This window comes from Miniopterus schreibersii, assembly GCF_964146895.1.
Source record: "Miniopterus schreibersii genome assembly, chromosome: X".
NCBI classification, from domain to species: Eukaryota; Metazoa; Chordata; class Mammalia; order Chiroptera; family Miniopteridae; genus Miniopterus; species Miniopterus schreibersii.
The window spans coordinates 83,495,071-83,518,749 of NC_138104.1; positions in this window are offsets into that span (position 1 = coordinate 83,495,071).

Below are 23,679 nucleotides of genomic sequence, written 5' to 3' on the forward strand. Positions count from 1 at the left end.
GGCTTAGCTGTCCTCCTCATTGTTCCCATAGCATTGCATGCTTAACTGAATCAGAACATGAAGTAAGATTATCATCAAGATGTCCATGTAACAACATCAGAGTGGTGAGTTTCCACCAGAGTCCCAATACCTTACTATTGTGAGATCTTAGAGTATTAGTCACCACCCTGGTCAAAATATCTTATGGATTCCACCCTCAGCCCAGACTTAGAAACTTGATCCTTATCAGCACACTAAAAGCAGATAAGGGGTCCTTCAACTCAGGAGGTCCATGTTTTACATTGGGTAGTTCAACAACTGTACAAGAAACTAAAGCCAGCCAGGAGGCCATTTTAAGAAAATAGGTAATAAAAACAGTTACATAGTCAAGGTGGATTTTTTTTCTTGGTCAAGGGAAGTAGAGAAAAAAAAAAGAATGAATTAAATCCAGGAAACTGGGACAGTGTCATTCTTTGTTATTGTAATCACAAAACAAGCACACATTTTTGAAGCACTGGTTAAAATAAAATGTGTACTGTGAGTCATATTATCCCTTAAAATAGGATTTAAGGGCCTGCATTTTACTGATTTGAAGCTCAATCTGACATATTTACATTATAACCCCAAGGTCATGTCATCTGGTTGTTGTGGCAATGCCTGGAATTTCAGTTTGAGATAAGGAAGACAGCATCAATGAAGTAAAAGCAGTACAGAAATCAGAAAAGATCAAAAGAGGTTATACATCTGAAAATGTTCCAAAAACTACAAATGTTATTTAAAGCTAAAATAATATTCTTATTATCTGAGCCTATCAAGACACAGAATTGTATGGTGCAGATTTATACTTGTTTCAAGTATTTGTTCAAGAAATAGTAATGAAAATGAGTTAATTTGATAGCTGACGTTAATAAGCGATTTTTTAAAATTATAAGCTATTATAGCTCCATACCAAAGTTAAATACAAAATTTTTAAAAGATGATTTCTATTCTTTAGCATATATACTAGAGGAGAAGAATTTTAACAGAAATCATATTGTAATTTATATTTAGATATACCTAATAATAAAATATAGACATTTTTGTTGATTTTGTTAATGTGATGAGAACTAAATTAGAGAGGTCTTTATTATATTATTTCTAATATGGAAATCAAAGACCTGTCAATCACTCAAGAAGCAAATTATGGAGGATCTATGATAGCTTTCATTCTGGGGTCTCTAGGAGATTAAAAAACCTATGGGCTACAGATCTAACCTTCAAGTAGTTTATGTGGAAGGTTCAGAATACTGTACTGCTTTCACTTCATTGATGTGGTCTTTCCTATCTCAAACTGAAACTGAATTTCCAGGTATTGTCACAATAACCAATGCTCTTAAGTGCCAAGTTGTGCTATCAGAAAAGATTAGAAGAATTGAAAGTATTTAGTCTAGAAAGGTAAAACCCATTCTCATCATTCAACAACTAGAAATTTTGAGGAATAAGCAGTACTGTCCCAGATAAGAAAGAATGCAGTCTAGAGGTTCAAATACAGGCCTTTAAGCCAGATTGCCTAGGTTTAATTCTCAATTAGTTTGTTATCTGTGTGACCTCGGCCTTATTATTTAAACACTTCATGCCTCAGTTTCCTCACTTGTAAAATGGATATGATAGTACATACCTCTTTGGGCTGTAAACAGTATTTATGAAAATTTAAAACCGTGACTGCTCTAAAGTACTACATAAGTGTTTGTTGGGTAAATAAGAAAAGAAAAAGAACATAACTTTTGGAACCTGGTTATCTAAGTGAGAAATTAAATTATTCTAAGAAACAAAACTATGAAACAAATATAGTATAGCTGGCAAATCACAGAGCTGAAGAGAATTTAATTCAATAATGGAAAACAATTGCTGAACTTGTTACAACTAATTACCTATATAGATGATAAACTATAAAAGGCGATATTGTTATATAGGAAGTTAGACAGACATGAGAAGAACACGGACAACTGACCAGGTACAGAAACTCACCAGGCCAGAAAACCCCGGACATCTAGCAAGGGGCAAAACTGGGAAAAGAACCTCACCCCCAGCATAATCTATCAGTAATTAGCATATTGCTGGTCATGCAGTTTAGACCCCTTGACTGTTTATATCACTAGTTATGTGGTTTAGACCCCCTGACCTTTTCCTCCCTAATGTTAACATCTAGGCCTCAGTTGTGTTTCAGCTCCAGGCCCAGAAAAGCAGCAAAACCAGACAAGTGGTGCCATGGCTGCCTCAGGACCAGCTACATTGACTAATGACCCTGCCCTGGCACCGATCAATCAGTGGAGACCAAGACCCTGAAAGAGCACACCTAGGAAGCTGATGAATATTCTACTGAGACACTCTCCTGAGACCTCCCGTAAGATTTACACCTGCAAGAAAGAGATAAATATGCTCAGGACAAAGGACCCAGTGTGCTCTTTTTCCCCCAGGGGAGCAGGCCAGCACCATCTCCTTCCCCCTTCTTCCCTCTGAGGGGACCCCACGAGACTTGCAACCAGAGGACCAATGGGCAGCAGCAACTGGTCCTGGGCTTACCCTTCTGAAGCTGTTTCCAAGGCCCCCATCTCTCTCTGACTTATCAATGAGCCAAGGCAGCCCAGTCTAGGCTCTCCTGTTACTTCTTCTATGCACCTTCCTTGTTTCACTGTCCTAAGTATATTTTTTGCTGCAGTCAATAAATTCTTGCTTGCTTTTCTACACTTTGTCTCTTGATTGAAATCTTTCCCTCAAGAAAACAAGAACTGAGGTCTGGTCATCTCCCTGGTAATAATATGGCACAGTGGAGAATACTCAGACCTTGGAGTGAAACAGGTTGGGTTTGAATCATAGCTCTAGCACTCATTATCTCTGTAACCTTGTGCAAATGACTTTTTTGTGCTTTAGTTTATTAAAATAAGGATAAGTATAGAACCTATATCATAGGGTTATTGTGCATATTAAGTGTGTTAATATTTGTAAAGTACTGAGTATAGTACCTGGCATCCTTACTCTTATTATTATCTTATAAAGTCCAAGTTCTATGGCCAGATAACAACCAGGGTAGTAAAAAAAATTAGAAATTAGATTAGCAAGTAGAAATAAAATTAAAACATCATAGATAATATTTATATCATATCTACCTATCTGGTTGCCAAGCTAAACCACCAGCATATTATGGAATTATTGAAGTGATCACTCAACAGGTATTTTTGGGTCCCTAATACCAGAGTAACTTTCTTAGTTTTGTCAAAGCTTGGTTCCTTTTTCACTCCTTAATCATGGTGATCTTTTTCAAAACATAAACTAAAGCATGACCCTACAGATTAAATTCATTCAGTGACTCCCTATCTCTCACTCCCCAAACTTACCCAACAGCAAATAGTAAGTTAAACGTTCCTTATAATCATATACAGTAATCTCTCTCTTTGAGAGTTCTTTTAATTTTCTGTCTTATACTTCTAGCACTGTTTTTCCACCTTTAACCTGCCTCTGTAAATCAGTCTTTCTGAGCTCCAGAATCCTCCTCTGAAATTCCAGACTAGGTTAGGCCTCTGTCACTACATGGCACCCTGTACTTCTCTTTTCTGAATACTTATCATATCTGCAGTCAATTGTTTAACATTTTTATTCTCACTAGTATGTGGACTGGATGAGGACAGGAACTGTCTGTTTTGTTCAGTGTTGAATCCTCAAAACCTAACATCATTCTAGGCATATCAGAAATAATGAATGAGTATTTGTTGAGGAGTGAAAGGGAGAATGGAAGAGCAACCTAGTAAGGCACTAGCCACATTTTTCCTGACCTAACCTTATGTCTTAGTTGATCCTACACCCTCAACACACATTTCACCATTATCATTGAACTTAGAAAACCAGATCTTTTTTGTTGCTCCTTATGACCCAAACTCTGCTCCTTGTCACCTGTACCAATGGGTAAGAACCATGAAGATTTAACGTTTGGTCTCCCTAACTACCTGTGTAAGATAATAGACAGATCCCTTCTTCCCCTTTGACTTCAAAGTCCTCATCTACAACATGAGGGAATATGATTAAATGATAATTATGCTCCAGCATTCAAAAATCCTGTCAAACACTCATCTTTGCAGCTCCTCATTTTGTGACAGTTTACCCCAGTAAGCAGTGGTAAGTTAAGGCCAACTATCTTATAAGGGCTCATGAAAGTTAACTGTACACATTTCTTCTCAGCCTTATAATCAGTGACATCATATTGGTAGCTTGAAATCAGCCATGGCAGGGATATGTATACCACAGTAATAAAAGCTATAAATGAGGACTTTGGCTAGGGGAGCTAGTTATTAAACACTTTTCAAAACACCATTTACTGCAAGGTCCAGCTGCTACAATGGAACAGTGACTAGCCTTGGATTAAAAACTAGCAATAGTGCTATATGGAGCAACAAATATTGATGTGGATAGTCTATAATGGAACATTAAAAAAATAAAGCCACAGGTTTGGGACAATACATTTTATTTCAGGATTCCCTCGAAGCTGACTTTGACACAAGGATTTGAGTGCAAACAGGAGGAGATCCCAAAGGAACACCAGTAATAAGTCAGAGGAGGGAAGAAAACCAATGCAACTTATAGAACATACCTCAGAACTGCCTCAACTGAAACTGGGGGAGCTAGGGTATTCACTCACAAAACCTTACCTAACATTGATGGAGCTGTTTCTGTAGGCTTTAAGTCCTTGATATTTTTTTCCCCCTCTACTCCAAAGCACATGTCTATAGCCAGAAAAAGTTCCAAAGCAGAGAGTTACCAATGCTTTGGCCTGTAAAGTAAAGCGTAGTAAATGTTGAGGAGTTATGGGCAAAGTATCAACATCATCCTCTAAGGAGGGATAATAAAATGACAGAGAAATTAACAGCACTGCCTCAGCATTAAAGAAGATTTTTTAATCAGGGACATACAACCTCAAGTTTCTCTTTTACAAAAAACAAAAAAAGAAGTCAAGATGTACTTCTCTACCACCCCATGAGAGTGAAGAGACTGAGGTCATTCTACAGTAATCCACTGTAGAATCCAGGTGCTTTTGAAGGGCAGTGAGCTTCATTAAATTTAAACATTAACAAATTTGCATAATACTATATTAAGAGCAACATAGCTAGAACAATAAAATTACAGTTGGAGAAAACTCTGGACTTCAAGTTTGAACTCTAAGCAATTAGTTAGAAAGAATGAGAATCCATTAAAACTGACAGAAAATCCTTTATATGCAGAATTGAACAGTCCAGTGGGGATTGGAGGGATTACAGCAGAGAATTAATAGGTGACTTAGAACCCAGATAACTAAAAGAAAAGAAAATCTTAAAATGAACAAAGAGTTTTCTTACACTGTGTTAGTTTAACCCTTTTTTTTTTTTTTTAGTCCAGTATGATTGGAAGCTAATACTAGAACCATGCTCTGGATTATTTTTAATTTGTTATAATCTAATTTTTCTGAGATTATTTAGGGCACACTATTTTGTTTATTCCACAATGTGTGTTCATTTTTTTCAAATTAATCTTTCAGTTATTATTATAAAGCCTTAAAGGAACTCTTTTGAGTATTAACAAAAAGGTATATCACCCACTTGAATCCAATCAACAACTATAGTTTTGATTCTGATGTCCACAGAAAAAGAACACATGAATAGCACCATTGTAAAACAGTTCTTGAATAAGGCCTGTCCTGTTAATACATTAACCCATAATTGAGGAAGGAACCAGGAATGGATATACAGCAGATAATAGTGAAATGGACTATCTAAATGTTAACTTTTTTTTACAGTAAAATAAAAACATAAATAAATGTTAATCTGCTTTCATTTATAAAGAAATTAAACATACAAGTCTGATGGCAGTAGTTCTAAAAATGTTGTCCAAAAACCCCTAGTGAATCCCCAAGACCCTTTCAGCAAGTCTATGAGGTCAAAACTATTATTATAAAAATACCAAGATTTCATTTGCCATTTTTTACTCTCATTTTCTCACGTGTACAGTGGAATTTTCCAGAGGCTATATGACCTGCAATGATATCATCACTCTGACAGCTAATGTAACATATATTTTTGTATTCTTACATTTTTTAAAAAAAATCCTCAGTTTTAGTTTCTAATCTGTTAAATATTGATGGATAAAACCCACATAAGCAAAAGTTCTTTGAGGTCCTCAATAATGCTTAAAAAATCAAAGGAAAAAAAGTTTGAGAATCCCTGTTGTATTCTATTCTTCAGCAGCAGTATTAATGTAAGGCATGTACTATAAATAAAGATTAGATAAATTTAGAAAACATTAAAAATAGAGTAAAACTCAAGAATTTTAGAGGTAGAAGGGCCTTTTGTTGTCATCTAGTCATCTTTTTTAATAGATGAAGAAGGTAAAGTTCAGAAATATTATTGCCCGAGTTACATAGGTAGGTCATGAAGGGACAGGGTTGGAACACAGGACTTCTGAATTCATAGCAGGTTTTTGTTTTTGTTTTGTTTTGAATCTTAGAAAGGCTTATCTGAAACCATTCACTTTATCCTTTAACCTTCAAGTGGAACTATATGAATGTTCAGGGTACATGAGACTGTCTTAAACAAAACTTTCTAAATGAACTGACATTCTGAATTAGAAAGGTTAGAAATAAGTTTAATTTAATTATTTCCTCTCAAGTTCCCTCTCTTATCATTTAGTCAAGAAGCTGAGTATATTTGTTTCAAAGCAATGTGGAGAAGTAACCCATTAAAGTAATTAGCAAGAAATTGATCTTGTCACTCTCCCCAAGGTCATCTTATCAGATTCTTCTTCTTATTTCTGAAGATGACACTTCCTAAATTCCCCAATCTCTTCCTAACATTACTGCTAAACTGCAAATATAATTTCATAGAAAAAAACAATAGCAGCATGCAAATCATATCCAGATAAAATATTATAGTGCTTTATGAATAAGAATGTGCAATATAAAAGTTATGCTTATTATAATACTACAATCTTTTGTGCTCAAAAACTAATCCCAGATCCATTTCTGAGGCATTTTGGGAGTTTTGTGAGGCATTATGATGTAGTGGTTAAGAGTATTCACTCCTCCATTAAACAAAGTTGGGTTCATGCCTGGGTCTCTACCACTCATGGGCCATGTGACCTTCAGCAAGGAATTTAACCATTTAAACCTCACATTTCTCATGTATAAAATGGGGGTGATAATAGAACTTGCTTCATATGGTTGTTGTGAGGTTCAATGAAGATAAATATAATATGAGAGAGGAGAAAACAAGATGGCGGCAAAGGTAACAGTTGCACCCACCACATCCCACAACCACATCAAAATTACAACTAAAATACAGAACCACCATCACTCAGAACTTCCTGACATCTAGCTGAACAGAAGCCCCACAACCAGGGAACTGAAGAAACACAGAGACTGATAGGAGGGGCAGAGACATGGAGGATCAGGGCTGAATCACTGAGACAGGTCGAGGGCCCACACCCGGTGCTGTGGGTTAAACCCAGGAGGGACATCTCAGCGGTGGAGGTTTCCTGGAGGAGCATTGTCTCAGCCCCACAGAAGGCCCCCAGACCAGGGCTCTAGGGCCAGAAAGAGAAGTCCCCACAACTTCAGGCTGTGAAACCAGCGGGGACTGTCCCTGAGGGTCATGGAGGCTGCAGGAGCCCCAGCAGCTCCTCTTAAAGGGCCCGTGCACGGACTCACTTGGATACACTCCCTCTGAGCCCCAGCTTCAGGCAGCAGCCTGGAAGAAACCTGGGACACTTGGGGAGGAACTAACCTGCCTGAAATTGGGGCAAGAGGTGGAGGGGCAGCTTTCTCCCAGACAGAAGAGCTGGAAGAGGCCATTGCTCCTTTGGCAAGCCCTCCCTGCACACAGCTGGCAGGCAGGCTATATATTTCAATCGCCAGCACCTGACTAACACCTTCCGCCCCACCCTGGTGATTCCCAGAGACCCTGCCCCTCCCTACCTGCAAGCTCATCCAAGCCATTTCCAGTGGCTTTTTTATGCAAGTGGTCTCTTGAGTCTTATGCTTAGGACTTTCCTAAAATCCCTCAAGCAAGCAGCAGCATGCCCCATACATCTTGATAAGTGGCCCTACCCTGGCACTAGTGGCAGCCTGCATTGGTTCATAGCTTGGCCTCTCCTAAACACCGTAAGCCCAGCCAACTACAGTTTGCTGTGTAGCTCATGCTGGCTGGCCCTGGGCAAGGCACTGGCAGAGGCTGATTTTGCAACTCCAGGGAGGCCCCAGAGACAGTGCACCTGCTGGTCAGACTCAACCATGCTGGGTTACAACCCTACCACATCCACGAGTGACACACTCAAGGGGTGCACTTGGTGAACACCAAAGATCCACTGAAGTAAATCCTGCTCCATAGGGGTGTCTCCAGCACAGCAGCTCTTTAGCTATAGTTGCATCTGGTCCTCACAGCCGATTGGCCTGGAGGTCAATTCCTCCCAGTGATGCCAACAGCAACCAAGGCTCAACTACAACAGGTCAGAGCACACAGCCCACACAGGGGAGCACCTAGAAGGTCCAGCTCAGGTGACTGGGGAGGCTGAGCTACTGGACCCTACAAAACACCTCCAGAAAGCCACTCTACAAATTCCAGGAGACATAGCAGCTCTACCTAATACATAGAAACAAACACCTGGAAGCAGCCAAAATGTGGAGGCAAAGAAACATGTCACAAAGGAAAGAACAGAAGAAATCTCTAGAAAAGAAACTAAATGAAATAGAACCAAGCAAGCTGCTCAATACAGAGTTCAGAAATATGGTTATAAGGATGCTCAAGCATATTAGTAAGAGTATTACGAAAAAAACTGAGACCATCAATGACATAATAAAGTACCAATTTGAAACAAAGGCTACATGAACTGAAATGAAGAATAATTTACAGGGAATCAATAGTAGAGTAGAGGATGCTGAGAATCAAATCAGCAATTTGGAGCATGAGGAAACAAAAAACACCCAACCAGAAGAGCAAAAAGAAAAAAGATGCCAGAAATGTGAAGATAGTATAAGGAGCCCCTGGGACAACTTCAAGAAGCCCAACATTCATATTATTGGGGTACCAGAAGGAGAAGAAAGACCAAGAAATTGAAAAGCTATTTGAAAACATAATGACAGAAAACTTCCCCTACCTGGGTAAAGAAATAGACTTACAAGTCCAAGAAGCACAGAGGGTCCCAAACAAGAGGAACCCAAAGAGGCCCACAGCAAGACACATCATAATTAAAATGCCTAAGGTTAAAGACAAAGAGAGAATCTTAAAAGCAGGAAGAGAAAAGTGGTTACCTACAAAGGAGCACCCATACGACTGTCAGCTGATTTCTCAACAGAAAATTTGCAGGTCAGAAGGGAAGGGAGTGGCAAGAAATATTCAAAGTGATGAAAAACAAGGACTTACAACCAGGATTGCTCTACCCAGCAAACTGAAGGTCAGATAAAGAGCTTCACGGATAAGAAAAAGCTAAAAGAGTTCATCACCACCCGACCAGCACTACAGGAAATGTTGAAGGGTCTTCTTTAAGAAGAAGCTAATGAACAAAAGAATCTGACAAACTAAACAGATCCAGAGACATTGAAGCATGCAACAGACTTTCATATTTCAGAGGAAAGAGGGAAGGGGGGTGGAGGGTGGGAAGAGATTAACCAAAGAAGTTATATGCATATATGCATAACCCATGGACACAGTCAATAATGGGGTGAAGGCCTAGGGAGAGGGTTGGAGTGAAGTGGAGGGGGTCAATTGGGGGGAAAATGAGACACCTGTAATACTTTCAAAGATAAAGATAAATTAAAAATATATATAATATGAGATGAAGAGCAGATGATAAATGCTATTTAAAGTTAGCTTTTGATATTCTCCTTATTACTGCCATAATTACTGGAATGAATGTTTCACCAAAAGCCAGATTTCAGATACTGCTGAGGTAAAGAAGGGAGGTGTTGAGAAATTCTCAAAAATGATAGAAACATATTGAAAAGAGGAGATATACACAAGAACTCTTCAGTCTTGGTATAGGATAAGAAGCACCATTAGTGGGATTAGAAAAACAATAGTTCGAGACTCATAACTATCAGAAAAAATGGAGTTGATAAGGGGTGGGATTTGGGCCTGAATGAGAGTAGGGAAAAATTGAGATGTAAACTATGAATACATTCAGGCTTTCTTTGCTTGTAGGAACCCATCTTTCCCAACATGCTCTAGTCTCTAACCAGGTGCATATCTTGTTTCTGGTTTGCTAATAAAATCTAGTGTAATAAATGAGGTATTGACTGATTAGGAGGGACTTGGCCCTGTGGCATTTGTATTTCAAATGAGATTCAGAAGGACAAATAGCTTTCATGACCAAAGAAATGTCTTTCTAAATGGGAAATGTCAGGCTAAATATCACATCAGAACACTTTCTGTAATATCTTGAGCATGATGTAAAAGACATTTGGTATGACTTAATGAGAAATATACAAAACAATCAGCTTTGCCTGGGAAAATAAGTACATGTATACTCATTAACAATAAATTCAGCACCTCACTTTTTATCAAGGATATTGTGCCATATTTCAAACCCTGAGGACTGACAATACTTAATCCAGGTGAAAGTTAATTTACAACTTAACCTTCTTGGATGAAGCCAGATAATGATTACAGTGTGGTGTTTAAATTGAGGGCCACCTGCATTCTGTCTCCCACTGATCATCTGTGTGGTCTTGGGTAAGTTACTTACCTTCCTAGTTCTGTTCCCTCATGTATAAAACAAGGATCATCATAGTAACTGCCTCATAGGTTATTGTGAACATTAAATGAGATCAAACATGTTTGTATTTAGTATAGTAACTGTCATATACTAATAATTATGATTTGTTTTTATTATCAGATCAAAGGACAGCTTCCAAGAAGAAAACCTTAACCAACTACTCAAAATTAAACTGTCCATGATGTCAGGAAAAAAGTTGACATTGGTGCTATGTATCAATATTAGACACACAACAAAGGGAGAAAATTTGCTTAGATTTTGTAAAAAATAAAACCAATTAAAATTTATAGGTAAATATTTAACATTTTAACCTCATTTCCATATTTTATTTATTTTTATTCAACAAATATGTATTGAATGCCTGTTATGTGCCTAGTGTTAACACACAAGAACATAGATAAAGAGGAGACAGTTCTTACCCTCAAGGAGCTCACAGGTTACTAGGAAAGACAGTTATGTAAACAAATAATCAAAATATATTATGTATGTTCAGTGACAGAAATATGTATGAGATATAAATTTAGCACAAAGAACAGAATAAACAATATGGTGGCAGTGGTGAAGATGAGTTATTAACAAAGCTTTCACAGCTCACAAACCACCTTATATGTATAGTAGGCACCTAGGAGTCCAGAAATAGACCACACACCCACACTCATTCTGTTTCTCTCTCTCTCTCTCTCTCTCTCTCTCCCTCTCTCTCTCTCTCTCTCTCTCTCATCTCTCTCTCTATCATCTATCTATCATCTATCATCTATCATCTCTAGCTAGCTAGCTAGCTCAGCTGATTTTCAACAAATGTGCTAAGGCAATTCAATAGGAAAAAGATAGTCTCCAACAAATGGTGCTGGAACAATTGGATATACATATAGAAAAAATTAATTTCAAACTTTACTTCACACTATATACAAAAGTTAACTCAAAGTGAGTCATAGACCTAAAATAAGTGCTAAATTTATGACACTTCTAGAAGGACACATAGGAAAAAATATTTGTGACCCTGGGTTGGGCAGAGTTTTCAGACCACAAAAAGCATGAACCACAAAAGAAAAAACATTGATAAAACGCAACTCATCAAAATTTAAAAAAAATATCTAGCCTTAGGAAGATACTCTTAAGAAAATGAAAAGACATGCTACACTGAAGGGAAATATTTGCAAAACACACACCTGATAAAGGATTTGTATCCAGAACATGTAAAAAAATCTTATAACTCATTAATAAGAAAACAGACAACCAACTTTTAAAAAATGAGCCAAAAATTTGAACAAATATTTCACCAAAGTTAAATATATGGCCAATAAGCACATGACAACGTATTCAATGCCATTATTCATTATGGAAAAGCAAATTAAAACCACACCTACAGGAATAGCTAAAATTTAAAAAGACTGGCCATACCATATTCTAGCAATTGAATGCTCATACATTGCTGCTGGGAATGAGAAAATGGTACAGCCACTTTGGAAAAAAAAAAATTTGGTTGTTTCTCTTAATGTTAAACCGTAGAGTTACCATAAGGCACAGAATCACACTAGCAGGTATTCATCTAAGATAAATGAAAATATATGTTCACACAAATACTTGTATCTAAATGATCAACAGCTTTATTCGTAATAGTCTCAAACTTGAAACAACCCAAATGTCCATCAACTGGTGAATGGATAAACAAATTGTAAAACAGCAGACTACCATTCAACAATAAAAAGAATAAGCTACTTATACAAGTAGCATTATGGATGAATCTCAAAAGCATTATACAGCCCTGACCCGTGTGGCTCAGTTAATTAAGTGTTGCCCCGTGCACCAAAAGGTCACTGCTTCTATTCCTGGTCAGGGCACATGCGAAGGTTTTGGGCTCAATCCCAGTAGGTGGCAGACAGGAAGCAGCTGATCAATGTTTCTCTCTCTTCCTCTCTAAAAATCAATAAAACAATCTTTAAAAAACAAACAAACAAGGAATTAATGAGCACTATTTCATTGTAACTCACAAAATGGACCATTCTTTATATAAAAAGAAATTCTTCTTAATTCATGTATAATAATAAAAATGATAACAATGTACCTTAAGTTAAAACTGTATATCAAAATGAAAAAAATCTTAATTTAAGAAAATCTGACATATGAAAATTTGGCCATGCAAATTAAGTGGTTATACACTTTATAGAAAGCTTCACACTTGATTTATTTTAACAATAGACTTTTCTATTACATTTTAAATGACCTGATTTCAGCACATATTTTCAAGAATGTGACCAAAATTACACTGGGCATAAACAAGAACCAACAACTCTAAGCTTTCTAGCTATATCATATAATTTCTTCTTTTGGGTCTTAGACTGAGACTGTATGTTAAATAAAATGCCTGACATGGATTTGTGAGATTATTCCTACACTGTTTAACCAGTAGAGTTGGCTTAGGAGAATCAGTAAAATGTGTGCATATTCATTTTTAATATGGTTCACCATGGGAAACAGGCCATAAGTAAATGGGTAAATTCGGCATTTATTTCCTATTCCTCTCATAATCACACTGTGGTGACACCCAAGAAGCTCCAGAACATAAAAATGCTCAGGCTGCAAATTTGGGATTCAGTGTAGGAGAGTAAAAGTGTCCTTACCAAAGCCTGACCTTGAACTCAAGTCCCCAGGTAGGAAATAGTTATTGAGCCAATTCATAGAATGTTTTGTAAAAAGGTAATTACAAATTCACTTACATTAAATCTAAGACCCTCCTTATACCTATTGGTCAGGAAATTACTGGCTAAAGGTGAATCCAAACTAAAAAGACATGAGCTATTTCCCTGTACTTAAAAAATTCAAGGCTGTCATCACTTAATCTTAACAAGGACAGAAACAAGTAAAATATGTCAGTCTAAGTAGTATATGTTTCCAGGACAAGAGATAGAGATGGTGTTGGCAGATAATTCCAGTCATTTACCTCACTAATTTTGCAAATACAGTAAATAGTTTGAATCCTTGTCTTTTGACTTCTAAAACCTGTTACATAAATTAAAAGAAGTATGGAGAATTTAAATATTTTTTTAAAAATTTACACATAGTTGATAATCAATTAATACTATTCCTCCAAGTTGCCTGGAAAGAAACCAATCAACAGTTTCTAAATAATCCATCCTTTGATGCCAAATGAATATAAATGTGATTACAACAAAAACATTTCTCAATAAATTATAGTCTCATTTATTATTTTTAAAAGGTTTTTGTCACATACTCTCTTTGATTTTTTAAATAACTACAATGTGAGGTTATATGAAAGAACTATAACCTCAATTTCACAGATAAGGGAAAACAAATTTGTGATAAAGGGATTTCATGTTCTACGCTACAAAATATTTCCAGCTATTGATAAGACTTTGTTGCAATGACCTCTAAGACTTTTTGTACCACCAAGAAAAGGTTTATATGTTACATTTTTGATAAATCTTTTTCTCATATGGCATAATGGACTTGAAATTTGGAAGCCTGAAGTTATGTTCTGACACTTTACTGGTTACATGTACTTGATCAACTCCATATAGCTTCATAGTGACTTCAAGAGGGCTTTGCACATAATTTTACTATAATGCCCATCTCTGTGGAAGGTGGGGAGGAAAATGAAAACTATCAGAAACATAACACAACATGAAACACATACATGAAATCAACTAAATAGTGAAACGCCTGCTAAGGTTCAATTTATTCTACCATGGTCCAAGAATTACAAACTCTTCATCACAACAGAGACTGAAAGCAAAGATAAACTATACTGTAATCTCATGGAGAGGTCTACCATTACCATCACAAAACACCAGGAAAAAAAACAAAGCTTTGTTCTTGTTTATTTTTCCTTAAGACCTTATAATTGCCTCTAAAACTGTATATTTCCTTGAGGAGAACATCTTATTTCCATTTATGTGAACTCATTAAAATGCCTACCTTGGATTAATCTGCCTTCTTCATGTCCACATTCAAGAGGACTAGGGAAAATCTCACAGCCCTACAAACTCAAGGTCCACAAGTTAGCTAGGCCTGAGAATCACTCCTGAATCTTTTCCCTCACCTCTGGTTAGTTCCTGACGTCAGTGCCTTCACTATCTCTTCCAATGCTCTCCTCATACTTGCTACCCAGGCTCTGGTGTCCTCCCTCTCAGCAGACAGCCTTGCCTCTATCAATATATGTCCCTTTCTGCCCTAGCCGGTTTGGCTCAGTGGTTAGAGTGTTGGCCTGAGGACTGAAGGGTCCCAGATTCAATTCTGTCCAAGGGTACATGCCTCAGTTGCAGGCTCGATCACTGGCCCTGGTCCAGGCACATCTGGGCACAACTGGTGTGTCTCTCTCACTTCTCTCTCACTCTCTCCCTTCCACTCTCTCTGAAAAGCAATGGAAAAAATATCCTCGAATGAGGATAAAATAATTTTTTTAAATATATATATCCCTTTATTTAATCCTGGCCCACACTCAGCTGTACCTCCTCACTAGGCTCAGAGGACCAAATGTCCTTCCTCCTTTTCAAATCCAATCCCTTCGCCTCTTTGTCTTTTACCTTATCCCTTCATCCTCTCCTCCATGACCTTGTTCCAGCAAACATGCTTTTTTCTTTATCTTGAATCTCTCCAATTTCAATCACTCCCAAGCCTTAACCTATAGACAAGTCTTAAATACATACACATTGTCCTCAAGTCCCCAATCTACTATACAGCTTCTCTCTTTTTTTAAAATTTACTAGATTCATTGAAGTGCTATCTCCACTTTCAGTCCAACCCACCTCTCAGTAACATCTCAAATTTCTGTAATCTTACTTTTACCCACTGATCACCTGTAAGTGCTCTAATGAATCCCAAATGTCAAATACAATAGGACTAGGTCAGTCTTTATATTATTGCACCTGTTTACTGCATCTGAAGTTGTATTTAACTATTTTCTTCTTTTAAAAAATTTTTAAAATATATCTTTATTGATTTCAGAGAGAGGAAAGGAGAGAGAGAGAGATAGAAACATCAATGATGAGAGTCATTGATCGGCTGCAGCCCGCAACCCGGGCATGTGCCCTGACCGGGAATCGAACCCCGATCGCCCGGATTCTGGTCGACCCTCAACCGCTGAGCCACGCCCGGCCCGGCTAACTATTCTTTCTTAAGAATTCTTGCTCCTCTGACCTCTGTGCCTCTAAAATACTCTCCTATCTCTACTGTGGAAGATATCAGTTGTTTCTTTCTGCCCAGTATGCCTTTCTTCCTTCTTCTGATAAAATGACACCCCTTTCTTCCTGGTTCTGGTGGAGCTGCCAATCATAGCACCAGGCCACAGTGATTGGTACAGAGATGGGCATTTGACTTATACCTGGCCAATCAGAGTCTTCCAAGATTATTTTGCTTTTGAAGTTATCAAGGAAAAGCTCTCTTCTTTCTGGTTTTGGAGATAAGAGAATATGAGCCTAGAGCTACCTGAGGCTGTGGCTTTAGCCTCAAAGGCTCATCTAGCCTCAGAGAAGCAAAAATAAAAACAATATACATATTGTCTGAAGAAAGAAAGACTTGACAATGTTCAAATTCTCAGTTTCAATCACATCCAAGGCCAGCTCTGACCCTGACTATCTTGATATGATTATGTGATTGATTAAATTCTCCTATTTCACTTAAGTGAAATTCTTATTTATTCTCTTCTCTAGCTCCACATCCATAATCTCCTACAGTGTTCTATCCTCTTCTCGTTCTACTCATTTCACTACCTATAAGCTCCTTTGGATGATTTCAACCAAGCTCATGCTTTCAAACTTTTAACTATGTACTGGTGACTCCCAAGTCAATGTCACCAGACCAGATATCACCCCTGTGTTTTATATTCAAGTAGCAACTTGACACTAAGTAACTTCATCTTGATTACTCACTATAGAATGACTATCAGCCAGTTTTCCTGAGGTCAGTAACAAGACAGGGTTATCATTGTGGCATAATTATTAATAACATTCTTTCTCATTCTCAAAAGTATCTTGGTTTGGATGATGAAGCATATGATCACCTGACTTCAACTTCAATGTTTTCTAAACTGAAGTCATCATCATTCCTCCTCTACCTCAGTCAGACAAACTAGAAGCTGAGTCATCCTTGCTTGACTCTTCCTCAAAAATCTGGCCTCCATGTTACAACAATCTCCAATCCAACATCTCCTCTCCTTTCCTACTGACACTGTCCTGGACTCATAACCTCTGAAGTACAGCAATAGCTTCCTAACATCTAGTCTTGTCCTACTCAAATACATCACGCACATAGCCATTGGGATGTTAAATTATCTACCCAAATTCTTCACCCCTCTCTGTATCCATGCCCTTTGCCATGACTTTGAAGTTCCACCCACTAGAGATAGAGTACAGTTCCCTGTCCCTTGACTTTGGAATAATAACGTGGCCTGCTTTAACCAAATGGATGTTTAAAGATATAACTCAAGTAAGGGTTTGATATGTATTGTGTAGTTGAACTTGGGCTCTTGTGTTTCTGCCCTTGCCATTAAAAGAACATTCTTTGGCTAGCCCATAGGTTTGGAAGAATGAAAGTTGGGTTTGAAAAACCTGGACCCAACCTGCGACTTAGAGCCAAGACTAGACAAGCCTAGCTTAGAACAATTAGTTAATCCCAACCAATTGCTTATAATAAATCATATAAATAAATCAAACCAGTATTCACTCTGAGTGTGTCTCCAATCGGTTCTGTTTCTCAAAGGAACCCTAATACTGCCTATAAATCTTATCCCCTAAATAACTTTAAAATATTTCCCTTTCTCTTTATTTCTAAAAGCTCTAAGGCTGGGAGTTTGTATTTATTTTTACAAATAAACATGTATTTAGTAAGAAATTAAGAGAACCGAGTCTCCGTCAGATGCCATTTTTCTTTGGTGTGTATTGATGCCCAAACTTTTAAATTTTTGATTAGTTACAATTTTTATTTTGTTTTAAGGATCCATAACTTGTTTTTATCCTTTGAAAATTTTTTACCGTCAGATAAGTTAAATTTTTACCTATTCCAATTTCTTCCATGGTTATTGTTCTACTTGGGACCTTTAACTTAGAGTCAATGTTGGTAATTGCTATAAAAGTAAAATTTGTATTACATGTTGGATAGATACTAAGCATCATGTGTACAATTGGTAAAATAATGCAAAAACTTCAGTATACTTGAAAATTAATACATAAAACAAAGGTGTTTTTTCAAACATTTTTATATATTCATAGCCTAAAAAACTCTAAGAAAAAATACTTATTTCATTTGGTCAAAAGTTAATATTTAGTGCATTTTAAATTACCAACTTATGCAATAAAACTCTTTTTGAGAAACCTATTCTATATGACAAACAACTGAATACACATCACATGTTAAAAGCAATTTCAATCAATATTAGAGCCACAAAAAACCAACAACACACTGGCTTAAGTTTCTTAAATAGAAAATCACTATCTAAGTGCTTTAAACAGAATTCCAAATACAGCTTCTGACAAATAAAGGCACATAAAACAGCTTCAGAAGGGTAAGAGTAAATGGTCAACTCTGCTTTTCATGGTAAGCGTTCCTGAAACGTAGTAATTCAAATATGTGTTATCAAATGATATTTGCTTCTTACCTAAAATAGCTCTCCCGAGAATAACTATGGGCAAATAATTATTCCTTAAAAAACATATACATAGTACACTGATAATCTTTTAAATTTACATTTGTTGAGTTTGCTTAAGTGAGGAGTGGAGTAGAACAGGTGCGAACAGAAAGGGTCACACCAGCATATAACTTATCTAAGAGCAAGAGATTGGAAGTCCAAAGCCATAATTGCTATTTCTTTAAGTAGAGAAAAGGATTAAAGGCAAGAGAAAGATATAAATAATGTAATAAGAAAAACGGTTTAAATTTTTTGAAGTTCCAATCTTATCATAATGGCATTACTTGAGGATTTAAAACAGGTGTTGAGGCCCAGCTGGAGTGGCTCAGCTGTTGAACATCAACCTAGGATCCTGGAGATCAAGATTCGATTCCTAGTCAGGGCACATACCCTAGTTTCAGGCTTGATCCCCAGCAGGGGGCGTGCAGGAGGCAGCCAATCAATGACTCTCTCTCATCATTGATGTTTCTCTCTCTCTCTCCCTCTCCCTTCCTCTCTCTGAAATCAATAAAAAAATATTTTTAAAAAACCTGCCACAGTTCACATTTAATTATGATACCAAACAGCACAGAATGAATTACAAACTCAACACTACATTTCTTTTTAAGTGTTGTACTCAGGTTCACCCAGGTGCAATTGTAGAGGAAAATTTTATACTCTGCATCCCCTTTCATTTATTTTTTTCCTCTTTCCCATTAAAGTATGATTTCTTCTGGGTACCCAATAAATTTCCCTTATTGTAGTGATCATTTTTTATTTTGTTCTTTCATGTTCTACGTCCTAACCACAATCAAAATGTACCTGTTATGCTCAGGAATTGCAAGTTCTGAGAAATTAAACTAATCAAAGCTGAAATGTTAATGGCAGGTTACTGTTTCCAGATTTATCAATGAGGAAAGCTTTGGGAAGTAAGTAACAGGAAGATCAGAAACAATAACACTACTAAACAAATTACAGTAACAATGTCAGGTTGGTTTGGTGGCTCATCCAAGTCACCAAAGATCTAGCCTGTGTCTATGTTAAGTTTGACCATATGTAGCATATGAGATCTGGCCCACTGTCTGGTTGCTTCATGACTGTAAAATTGCTTTCCCAGCTGCAAACATGACAGTAACAAGAAAATATTCAAAGGCCAGATGTGATAGGAATTAATCCAAAACAGGTTTTGTTCTTTTTATCAGAAAGTACAGACTTTCCCTGAAGTTCCAGAAGAATTTCCCTGATATATCATTGACAAGGGAGAATAAAAAAGTGAGTCTCAGCCTTTTTCGGCCTCCATAGTGGAGGTAGTCCAGAGAAGAAAGGGATAGGATAATGGTTTCTGGGTAATGAACTAAATGTGCCTGCCATACCTGATAACATACTTGAGACTGAACAGATACCTTAAGGGTTTACATAAGGGAAAAAAAAACAACAGCAACAACTAAATTGAGGCTGTGATTTTTTACAAATCTCTCTTCTCTTCAATTTGTGTATTGTGGATGCATCTGGGCTGTCTTGTTCATATTTTTATGTCCACTTCAGAACTGTAATAAATGTTCATGGAATAAATAAAAGCAAAACATGAAAATCTCTTTGAATGAATTCTACAGGAATTCACTTCATGCTTCATAACTCTGATACACTAACCATCACAAAATATTTTTAAACAGAAAGGGAAAGTATCAAGGCTCCTATGTGAACTGAAGAAGAGGACAGACACTTTATAAAGTATTACCACAATGAGAAGCAATAAGTCTGGGGAATCAACATTTATTTAAAAAGATACATGAAACTAATGGAGAGAACTGAGTCCAGTGATGCTTTTGGTATCTAAAATTCTAGAAGAATAACTAATATTTGTGGTAAACAAAAGCACATTATACCCCTTGTTGTTAACCTTCACTACTTCGTAATATGAGTTTCCCTGTCATTTTTGTACCTTATACTGCTTATATAAAATTGGGAGAAATTATTCAGAATTTAAATTAAATAAGTGCAAGAAAGTAAGAAAAAAAAAATCCTAACAATTCTGAAAACTCCTGGAATAGAACTTACCCACTTAAAAATGTTTCCTCAGCTGAAAAAAAATGAAGCTATGGAGAAGGAGATTTGGAACTCTGAGCATTTGGACTTGAACTGACTGAGTTATTTGGTACTTTGACCTAGTTTGAAAATCTATAAAAACATCAGAAAAAGAAATGAGAAATGAAGTAGAAACAGAGAAGAAAAATTAAAAAGTATTAACATAATTAAATAGCATATCTTATTTAATCTCACAACAATCTTTGGATGTAGCTATTATTATCCTCAATTACAGTAAGGAAACTGAATAAATAATGGGTTAGTAACTTGACCAAGATTACAAAGTGGTTAAATCAGAATCTACGCCAAAGTCTGTCTGCCAAATTGATGCACTTTCTACTACTTCTACCAAACAGGGAGAGAGTAACCATGACACATGCCCAAAATAGGTGTATTCCTCAGAAGTGTTCTATGAAACAAAGAAGATACAAAACCCAGTTAAAATGTCTTCAGTTCCCTGGAGGAAATAAATGTTCTGTATGGTGATTAAAGAGACATAGGGGGAAGTAGAAGAGGGTAAAGAAGGGGTAAGTGGTGATGGCAGGAGACTTGACTTGGGGTGGTGAACACACAATACAATATACAGATGATGTATTATAGAATTGTACTCCTGAAACCTGTATAATTTTATTAACCAATGTCACTACAATAAATTTAATAAATTTTTAAAAATAAAATAAAATAATGTTCTATAATGCACAAAACAATCACAAAGCAAATTTCACAACGTGATCATGAATGAAACTAAGTGACCAGAGAGTCTCAAGAAAAGGGTGAACCCTGTAATAGGAAGATAGCCAGTTTAGCCCGAGGAATTAGGGAGAAAGAAGGTAGAGCGAAGTGAGGAGTAAAGGAGAGGAGGGAGTGAGGGAGAGAAGGAATTGGGACAGAAGAGGGACTCAGGCAACACAGTGATGAAGAGGGGTTGGGCAGAAATGTAGTTATCATTTAGAAAATTCTAACACACAAAAAGCTACTATTGGCAGAAAAGCTTGTACCACAATGATTGAGATGGAATCATTTGAAGAGGAAGATCAATTTTCTGTGAACAAAAGTGATTCTCCTTTCTTGTATGTCTTCTGAGATCAGTCCTAATAACCCAACTATCACAGAGGAGCCAAGACTATAAGGACTGTCCTGGCTGAATCTGTTACATCTCTCCCATATTCAGTTATTAAGTACTGCTGTTACTAACATAACTTTTCTGGGAATAATCATTTCAGCTCTTTCCACTATCCCTCAAGTAAGTCCATGGTTCCAGCATTTTACCATTTATTTTTTTAATTTTTAATATTTCTGAATTTAATCTTGCCCTGTTTGTAGTTCTCAGCACTAATACCAACAGTTGTCTTATTATAACCATGATTTTTAATGCTTCTAATTTTGTCATCCACTTATTTTCAGTCAACTCTCATTGACTCATAAGTAAATCACACCTAATAACTAAAATAAAGTAAATAACACTAAAACTCAAACTGACATGTCCTCATAATAGGCTTGTTGATGTGAACTTGGGAGGTACAAATTAATTTACTGTTAGACTAAGTGAACATATCATAACAGGATGTAGATGGTATTTTAAGGCCTGAGGTTGAAGACACTAAGTTCATTGAGCCAACAACAGTGGAAGCCAACCTCTTCCCTTCAGTCCTACCATAGGGTACCAGGACAGAACCGCCCTTACAGTCCCCTCAATCAACACCTCCCTGCTCTCCCAGTAAGTCTTGAGAGAATATACAGAAGGGAGAAAGGTTGCCAGCCTGGCTTATTTCACTTAGCATGATATTCTCCAGGTCCATCCATACTGTCCCAAAGGGTACGAGATCCTTCTTCTTTACAGCTGCATAGTATTCCATGGTGTGAATGTCCCACGGCTTTTTTATCCACTCATCTACTGATGGGCAGTTGGGCTGTTTCCAGATCTTGGCTATTGTAAACTGTGCTGCTATGAACATAGGGGTACATATATTCTTTCTGATTAATGTCTCAGGATTCTTAGGATACACTCCTAGGAGTGGAATCACTGGGTCAAAAGGCAGCTAGCTCCATTTCTAATTTTTTGAGGAACCTCCATACTGTTTTCCATAGTGGTTGCACCAGTCTGGATTCCCACCAGCAGTTTACTAGGGTTCCCCTTTCTCCACACCCTCGCCAGCACATGTCGTTTGTTGATGGTAGAGTGTACTTTTTAATTCTCCTTAATTTTCTTTTCCAAACTTGTGCCAGTTCATAAAAAAATACTCCCAGTGGCAAGTGGCTCTACTGTCTTTCCTTCAACAAAAGTAGCAGGAAGAAAAAAAAATGGTACTTAAAAATAATAATGACAGCAGCTGTTTCTTTCTCTTTAGGTCAATGATCCAAATCACATCAGATGTAGGTAGCTTGTTTGCTTAGAAAAAATACTGTGATCATGGGCCTTGACTAGCTTTTTAATGTAGAAATGTGAGGACCCTTGCTGATAATTTAAATGGATGAGAGGAAGAAGAGAACTGAATTACTCTGTGAAATACAGTAAGAGAGATTAAGGTGGCCGAAGAGAGGAAGGCCAGTAAAAAGGGAAGTAGGGGTGAGAGCTGGAAAGAGGGAGAGGAGGAGCCAGGATGTAAGCAGTATGAAGGCCTAAGGGAAAATTCCCTGTGACAGGCGTGTCTAAGGAATTGAGAACACAGTGATGTGATATTCATTCAGCTGTAAGTTATCTGTGCTACTGGGCTGGGCTGTCATCACCTTTTCCCTTCCCTGTTATTACCAAGATTTAGAAGTCTGCCACACACAAAAGCCTTAAGCTAGTTTTATTTGAGGAAAGAGATAAAGTGAGGCCCAGTAATGGGGAAGTGGACAGCAGAGCCCAGAACTCAGACTGGAATTGAATGGATGAGCTGGACACCATGCAGCTTGAACATCCTCCGGCTATTTCTTCTCATCAGTCAAAGTAATTTCCTGCCCATAATGCATGAAAGCACTATCAGGGAAGAATGAGACAGAATGTGTGAAAATTACTTCAACTTTCAGGTACTTGTCAGAAGTGGCATGTAATACTTGATGTGACTCATTTAGGTAGGAGGCGACAGCAGGTAAATTTAACAGGAATCTGAAGTGATGTGTATTTCCTCTAAAGAAGCTACATGAACACAAAGGGGGAAAAGCCATAAAATTTGCATATGTGCTTTAAAATGTTGACATATTTTGAACAGCAGGATGTACTGATAAAGGAATTCATACTTACA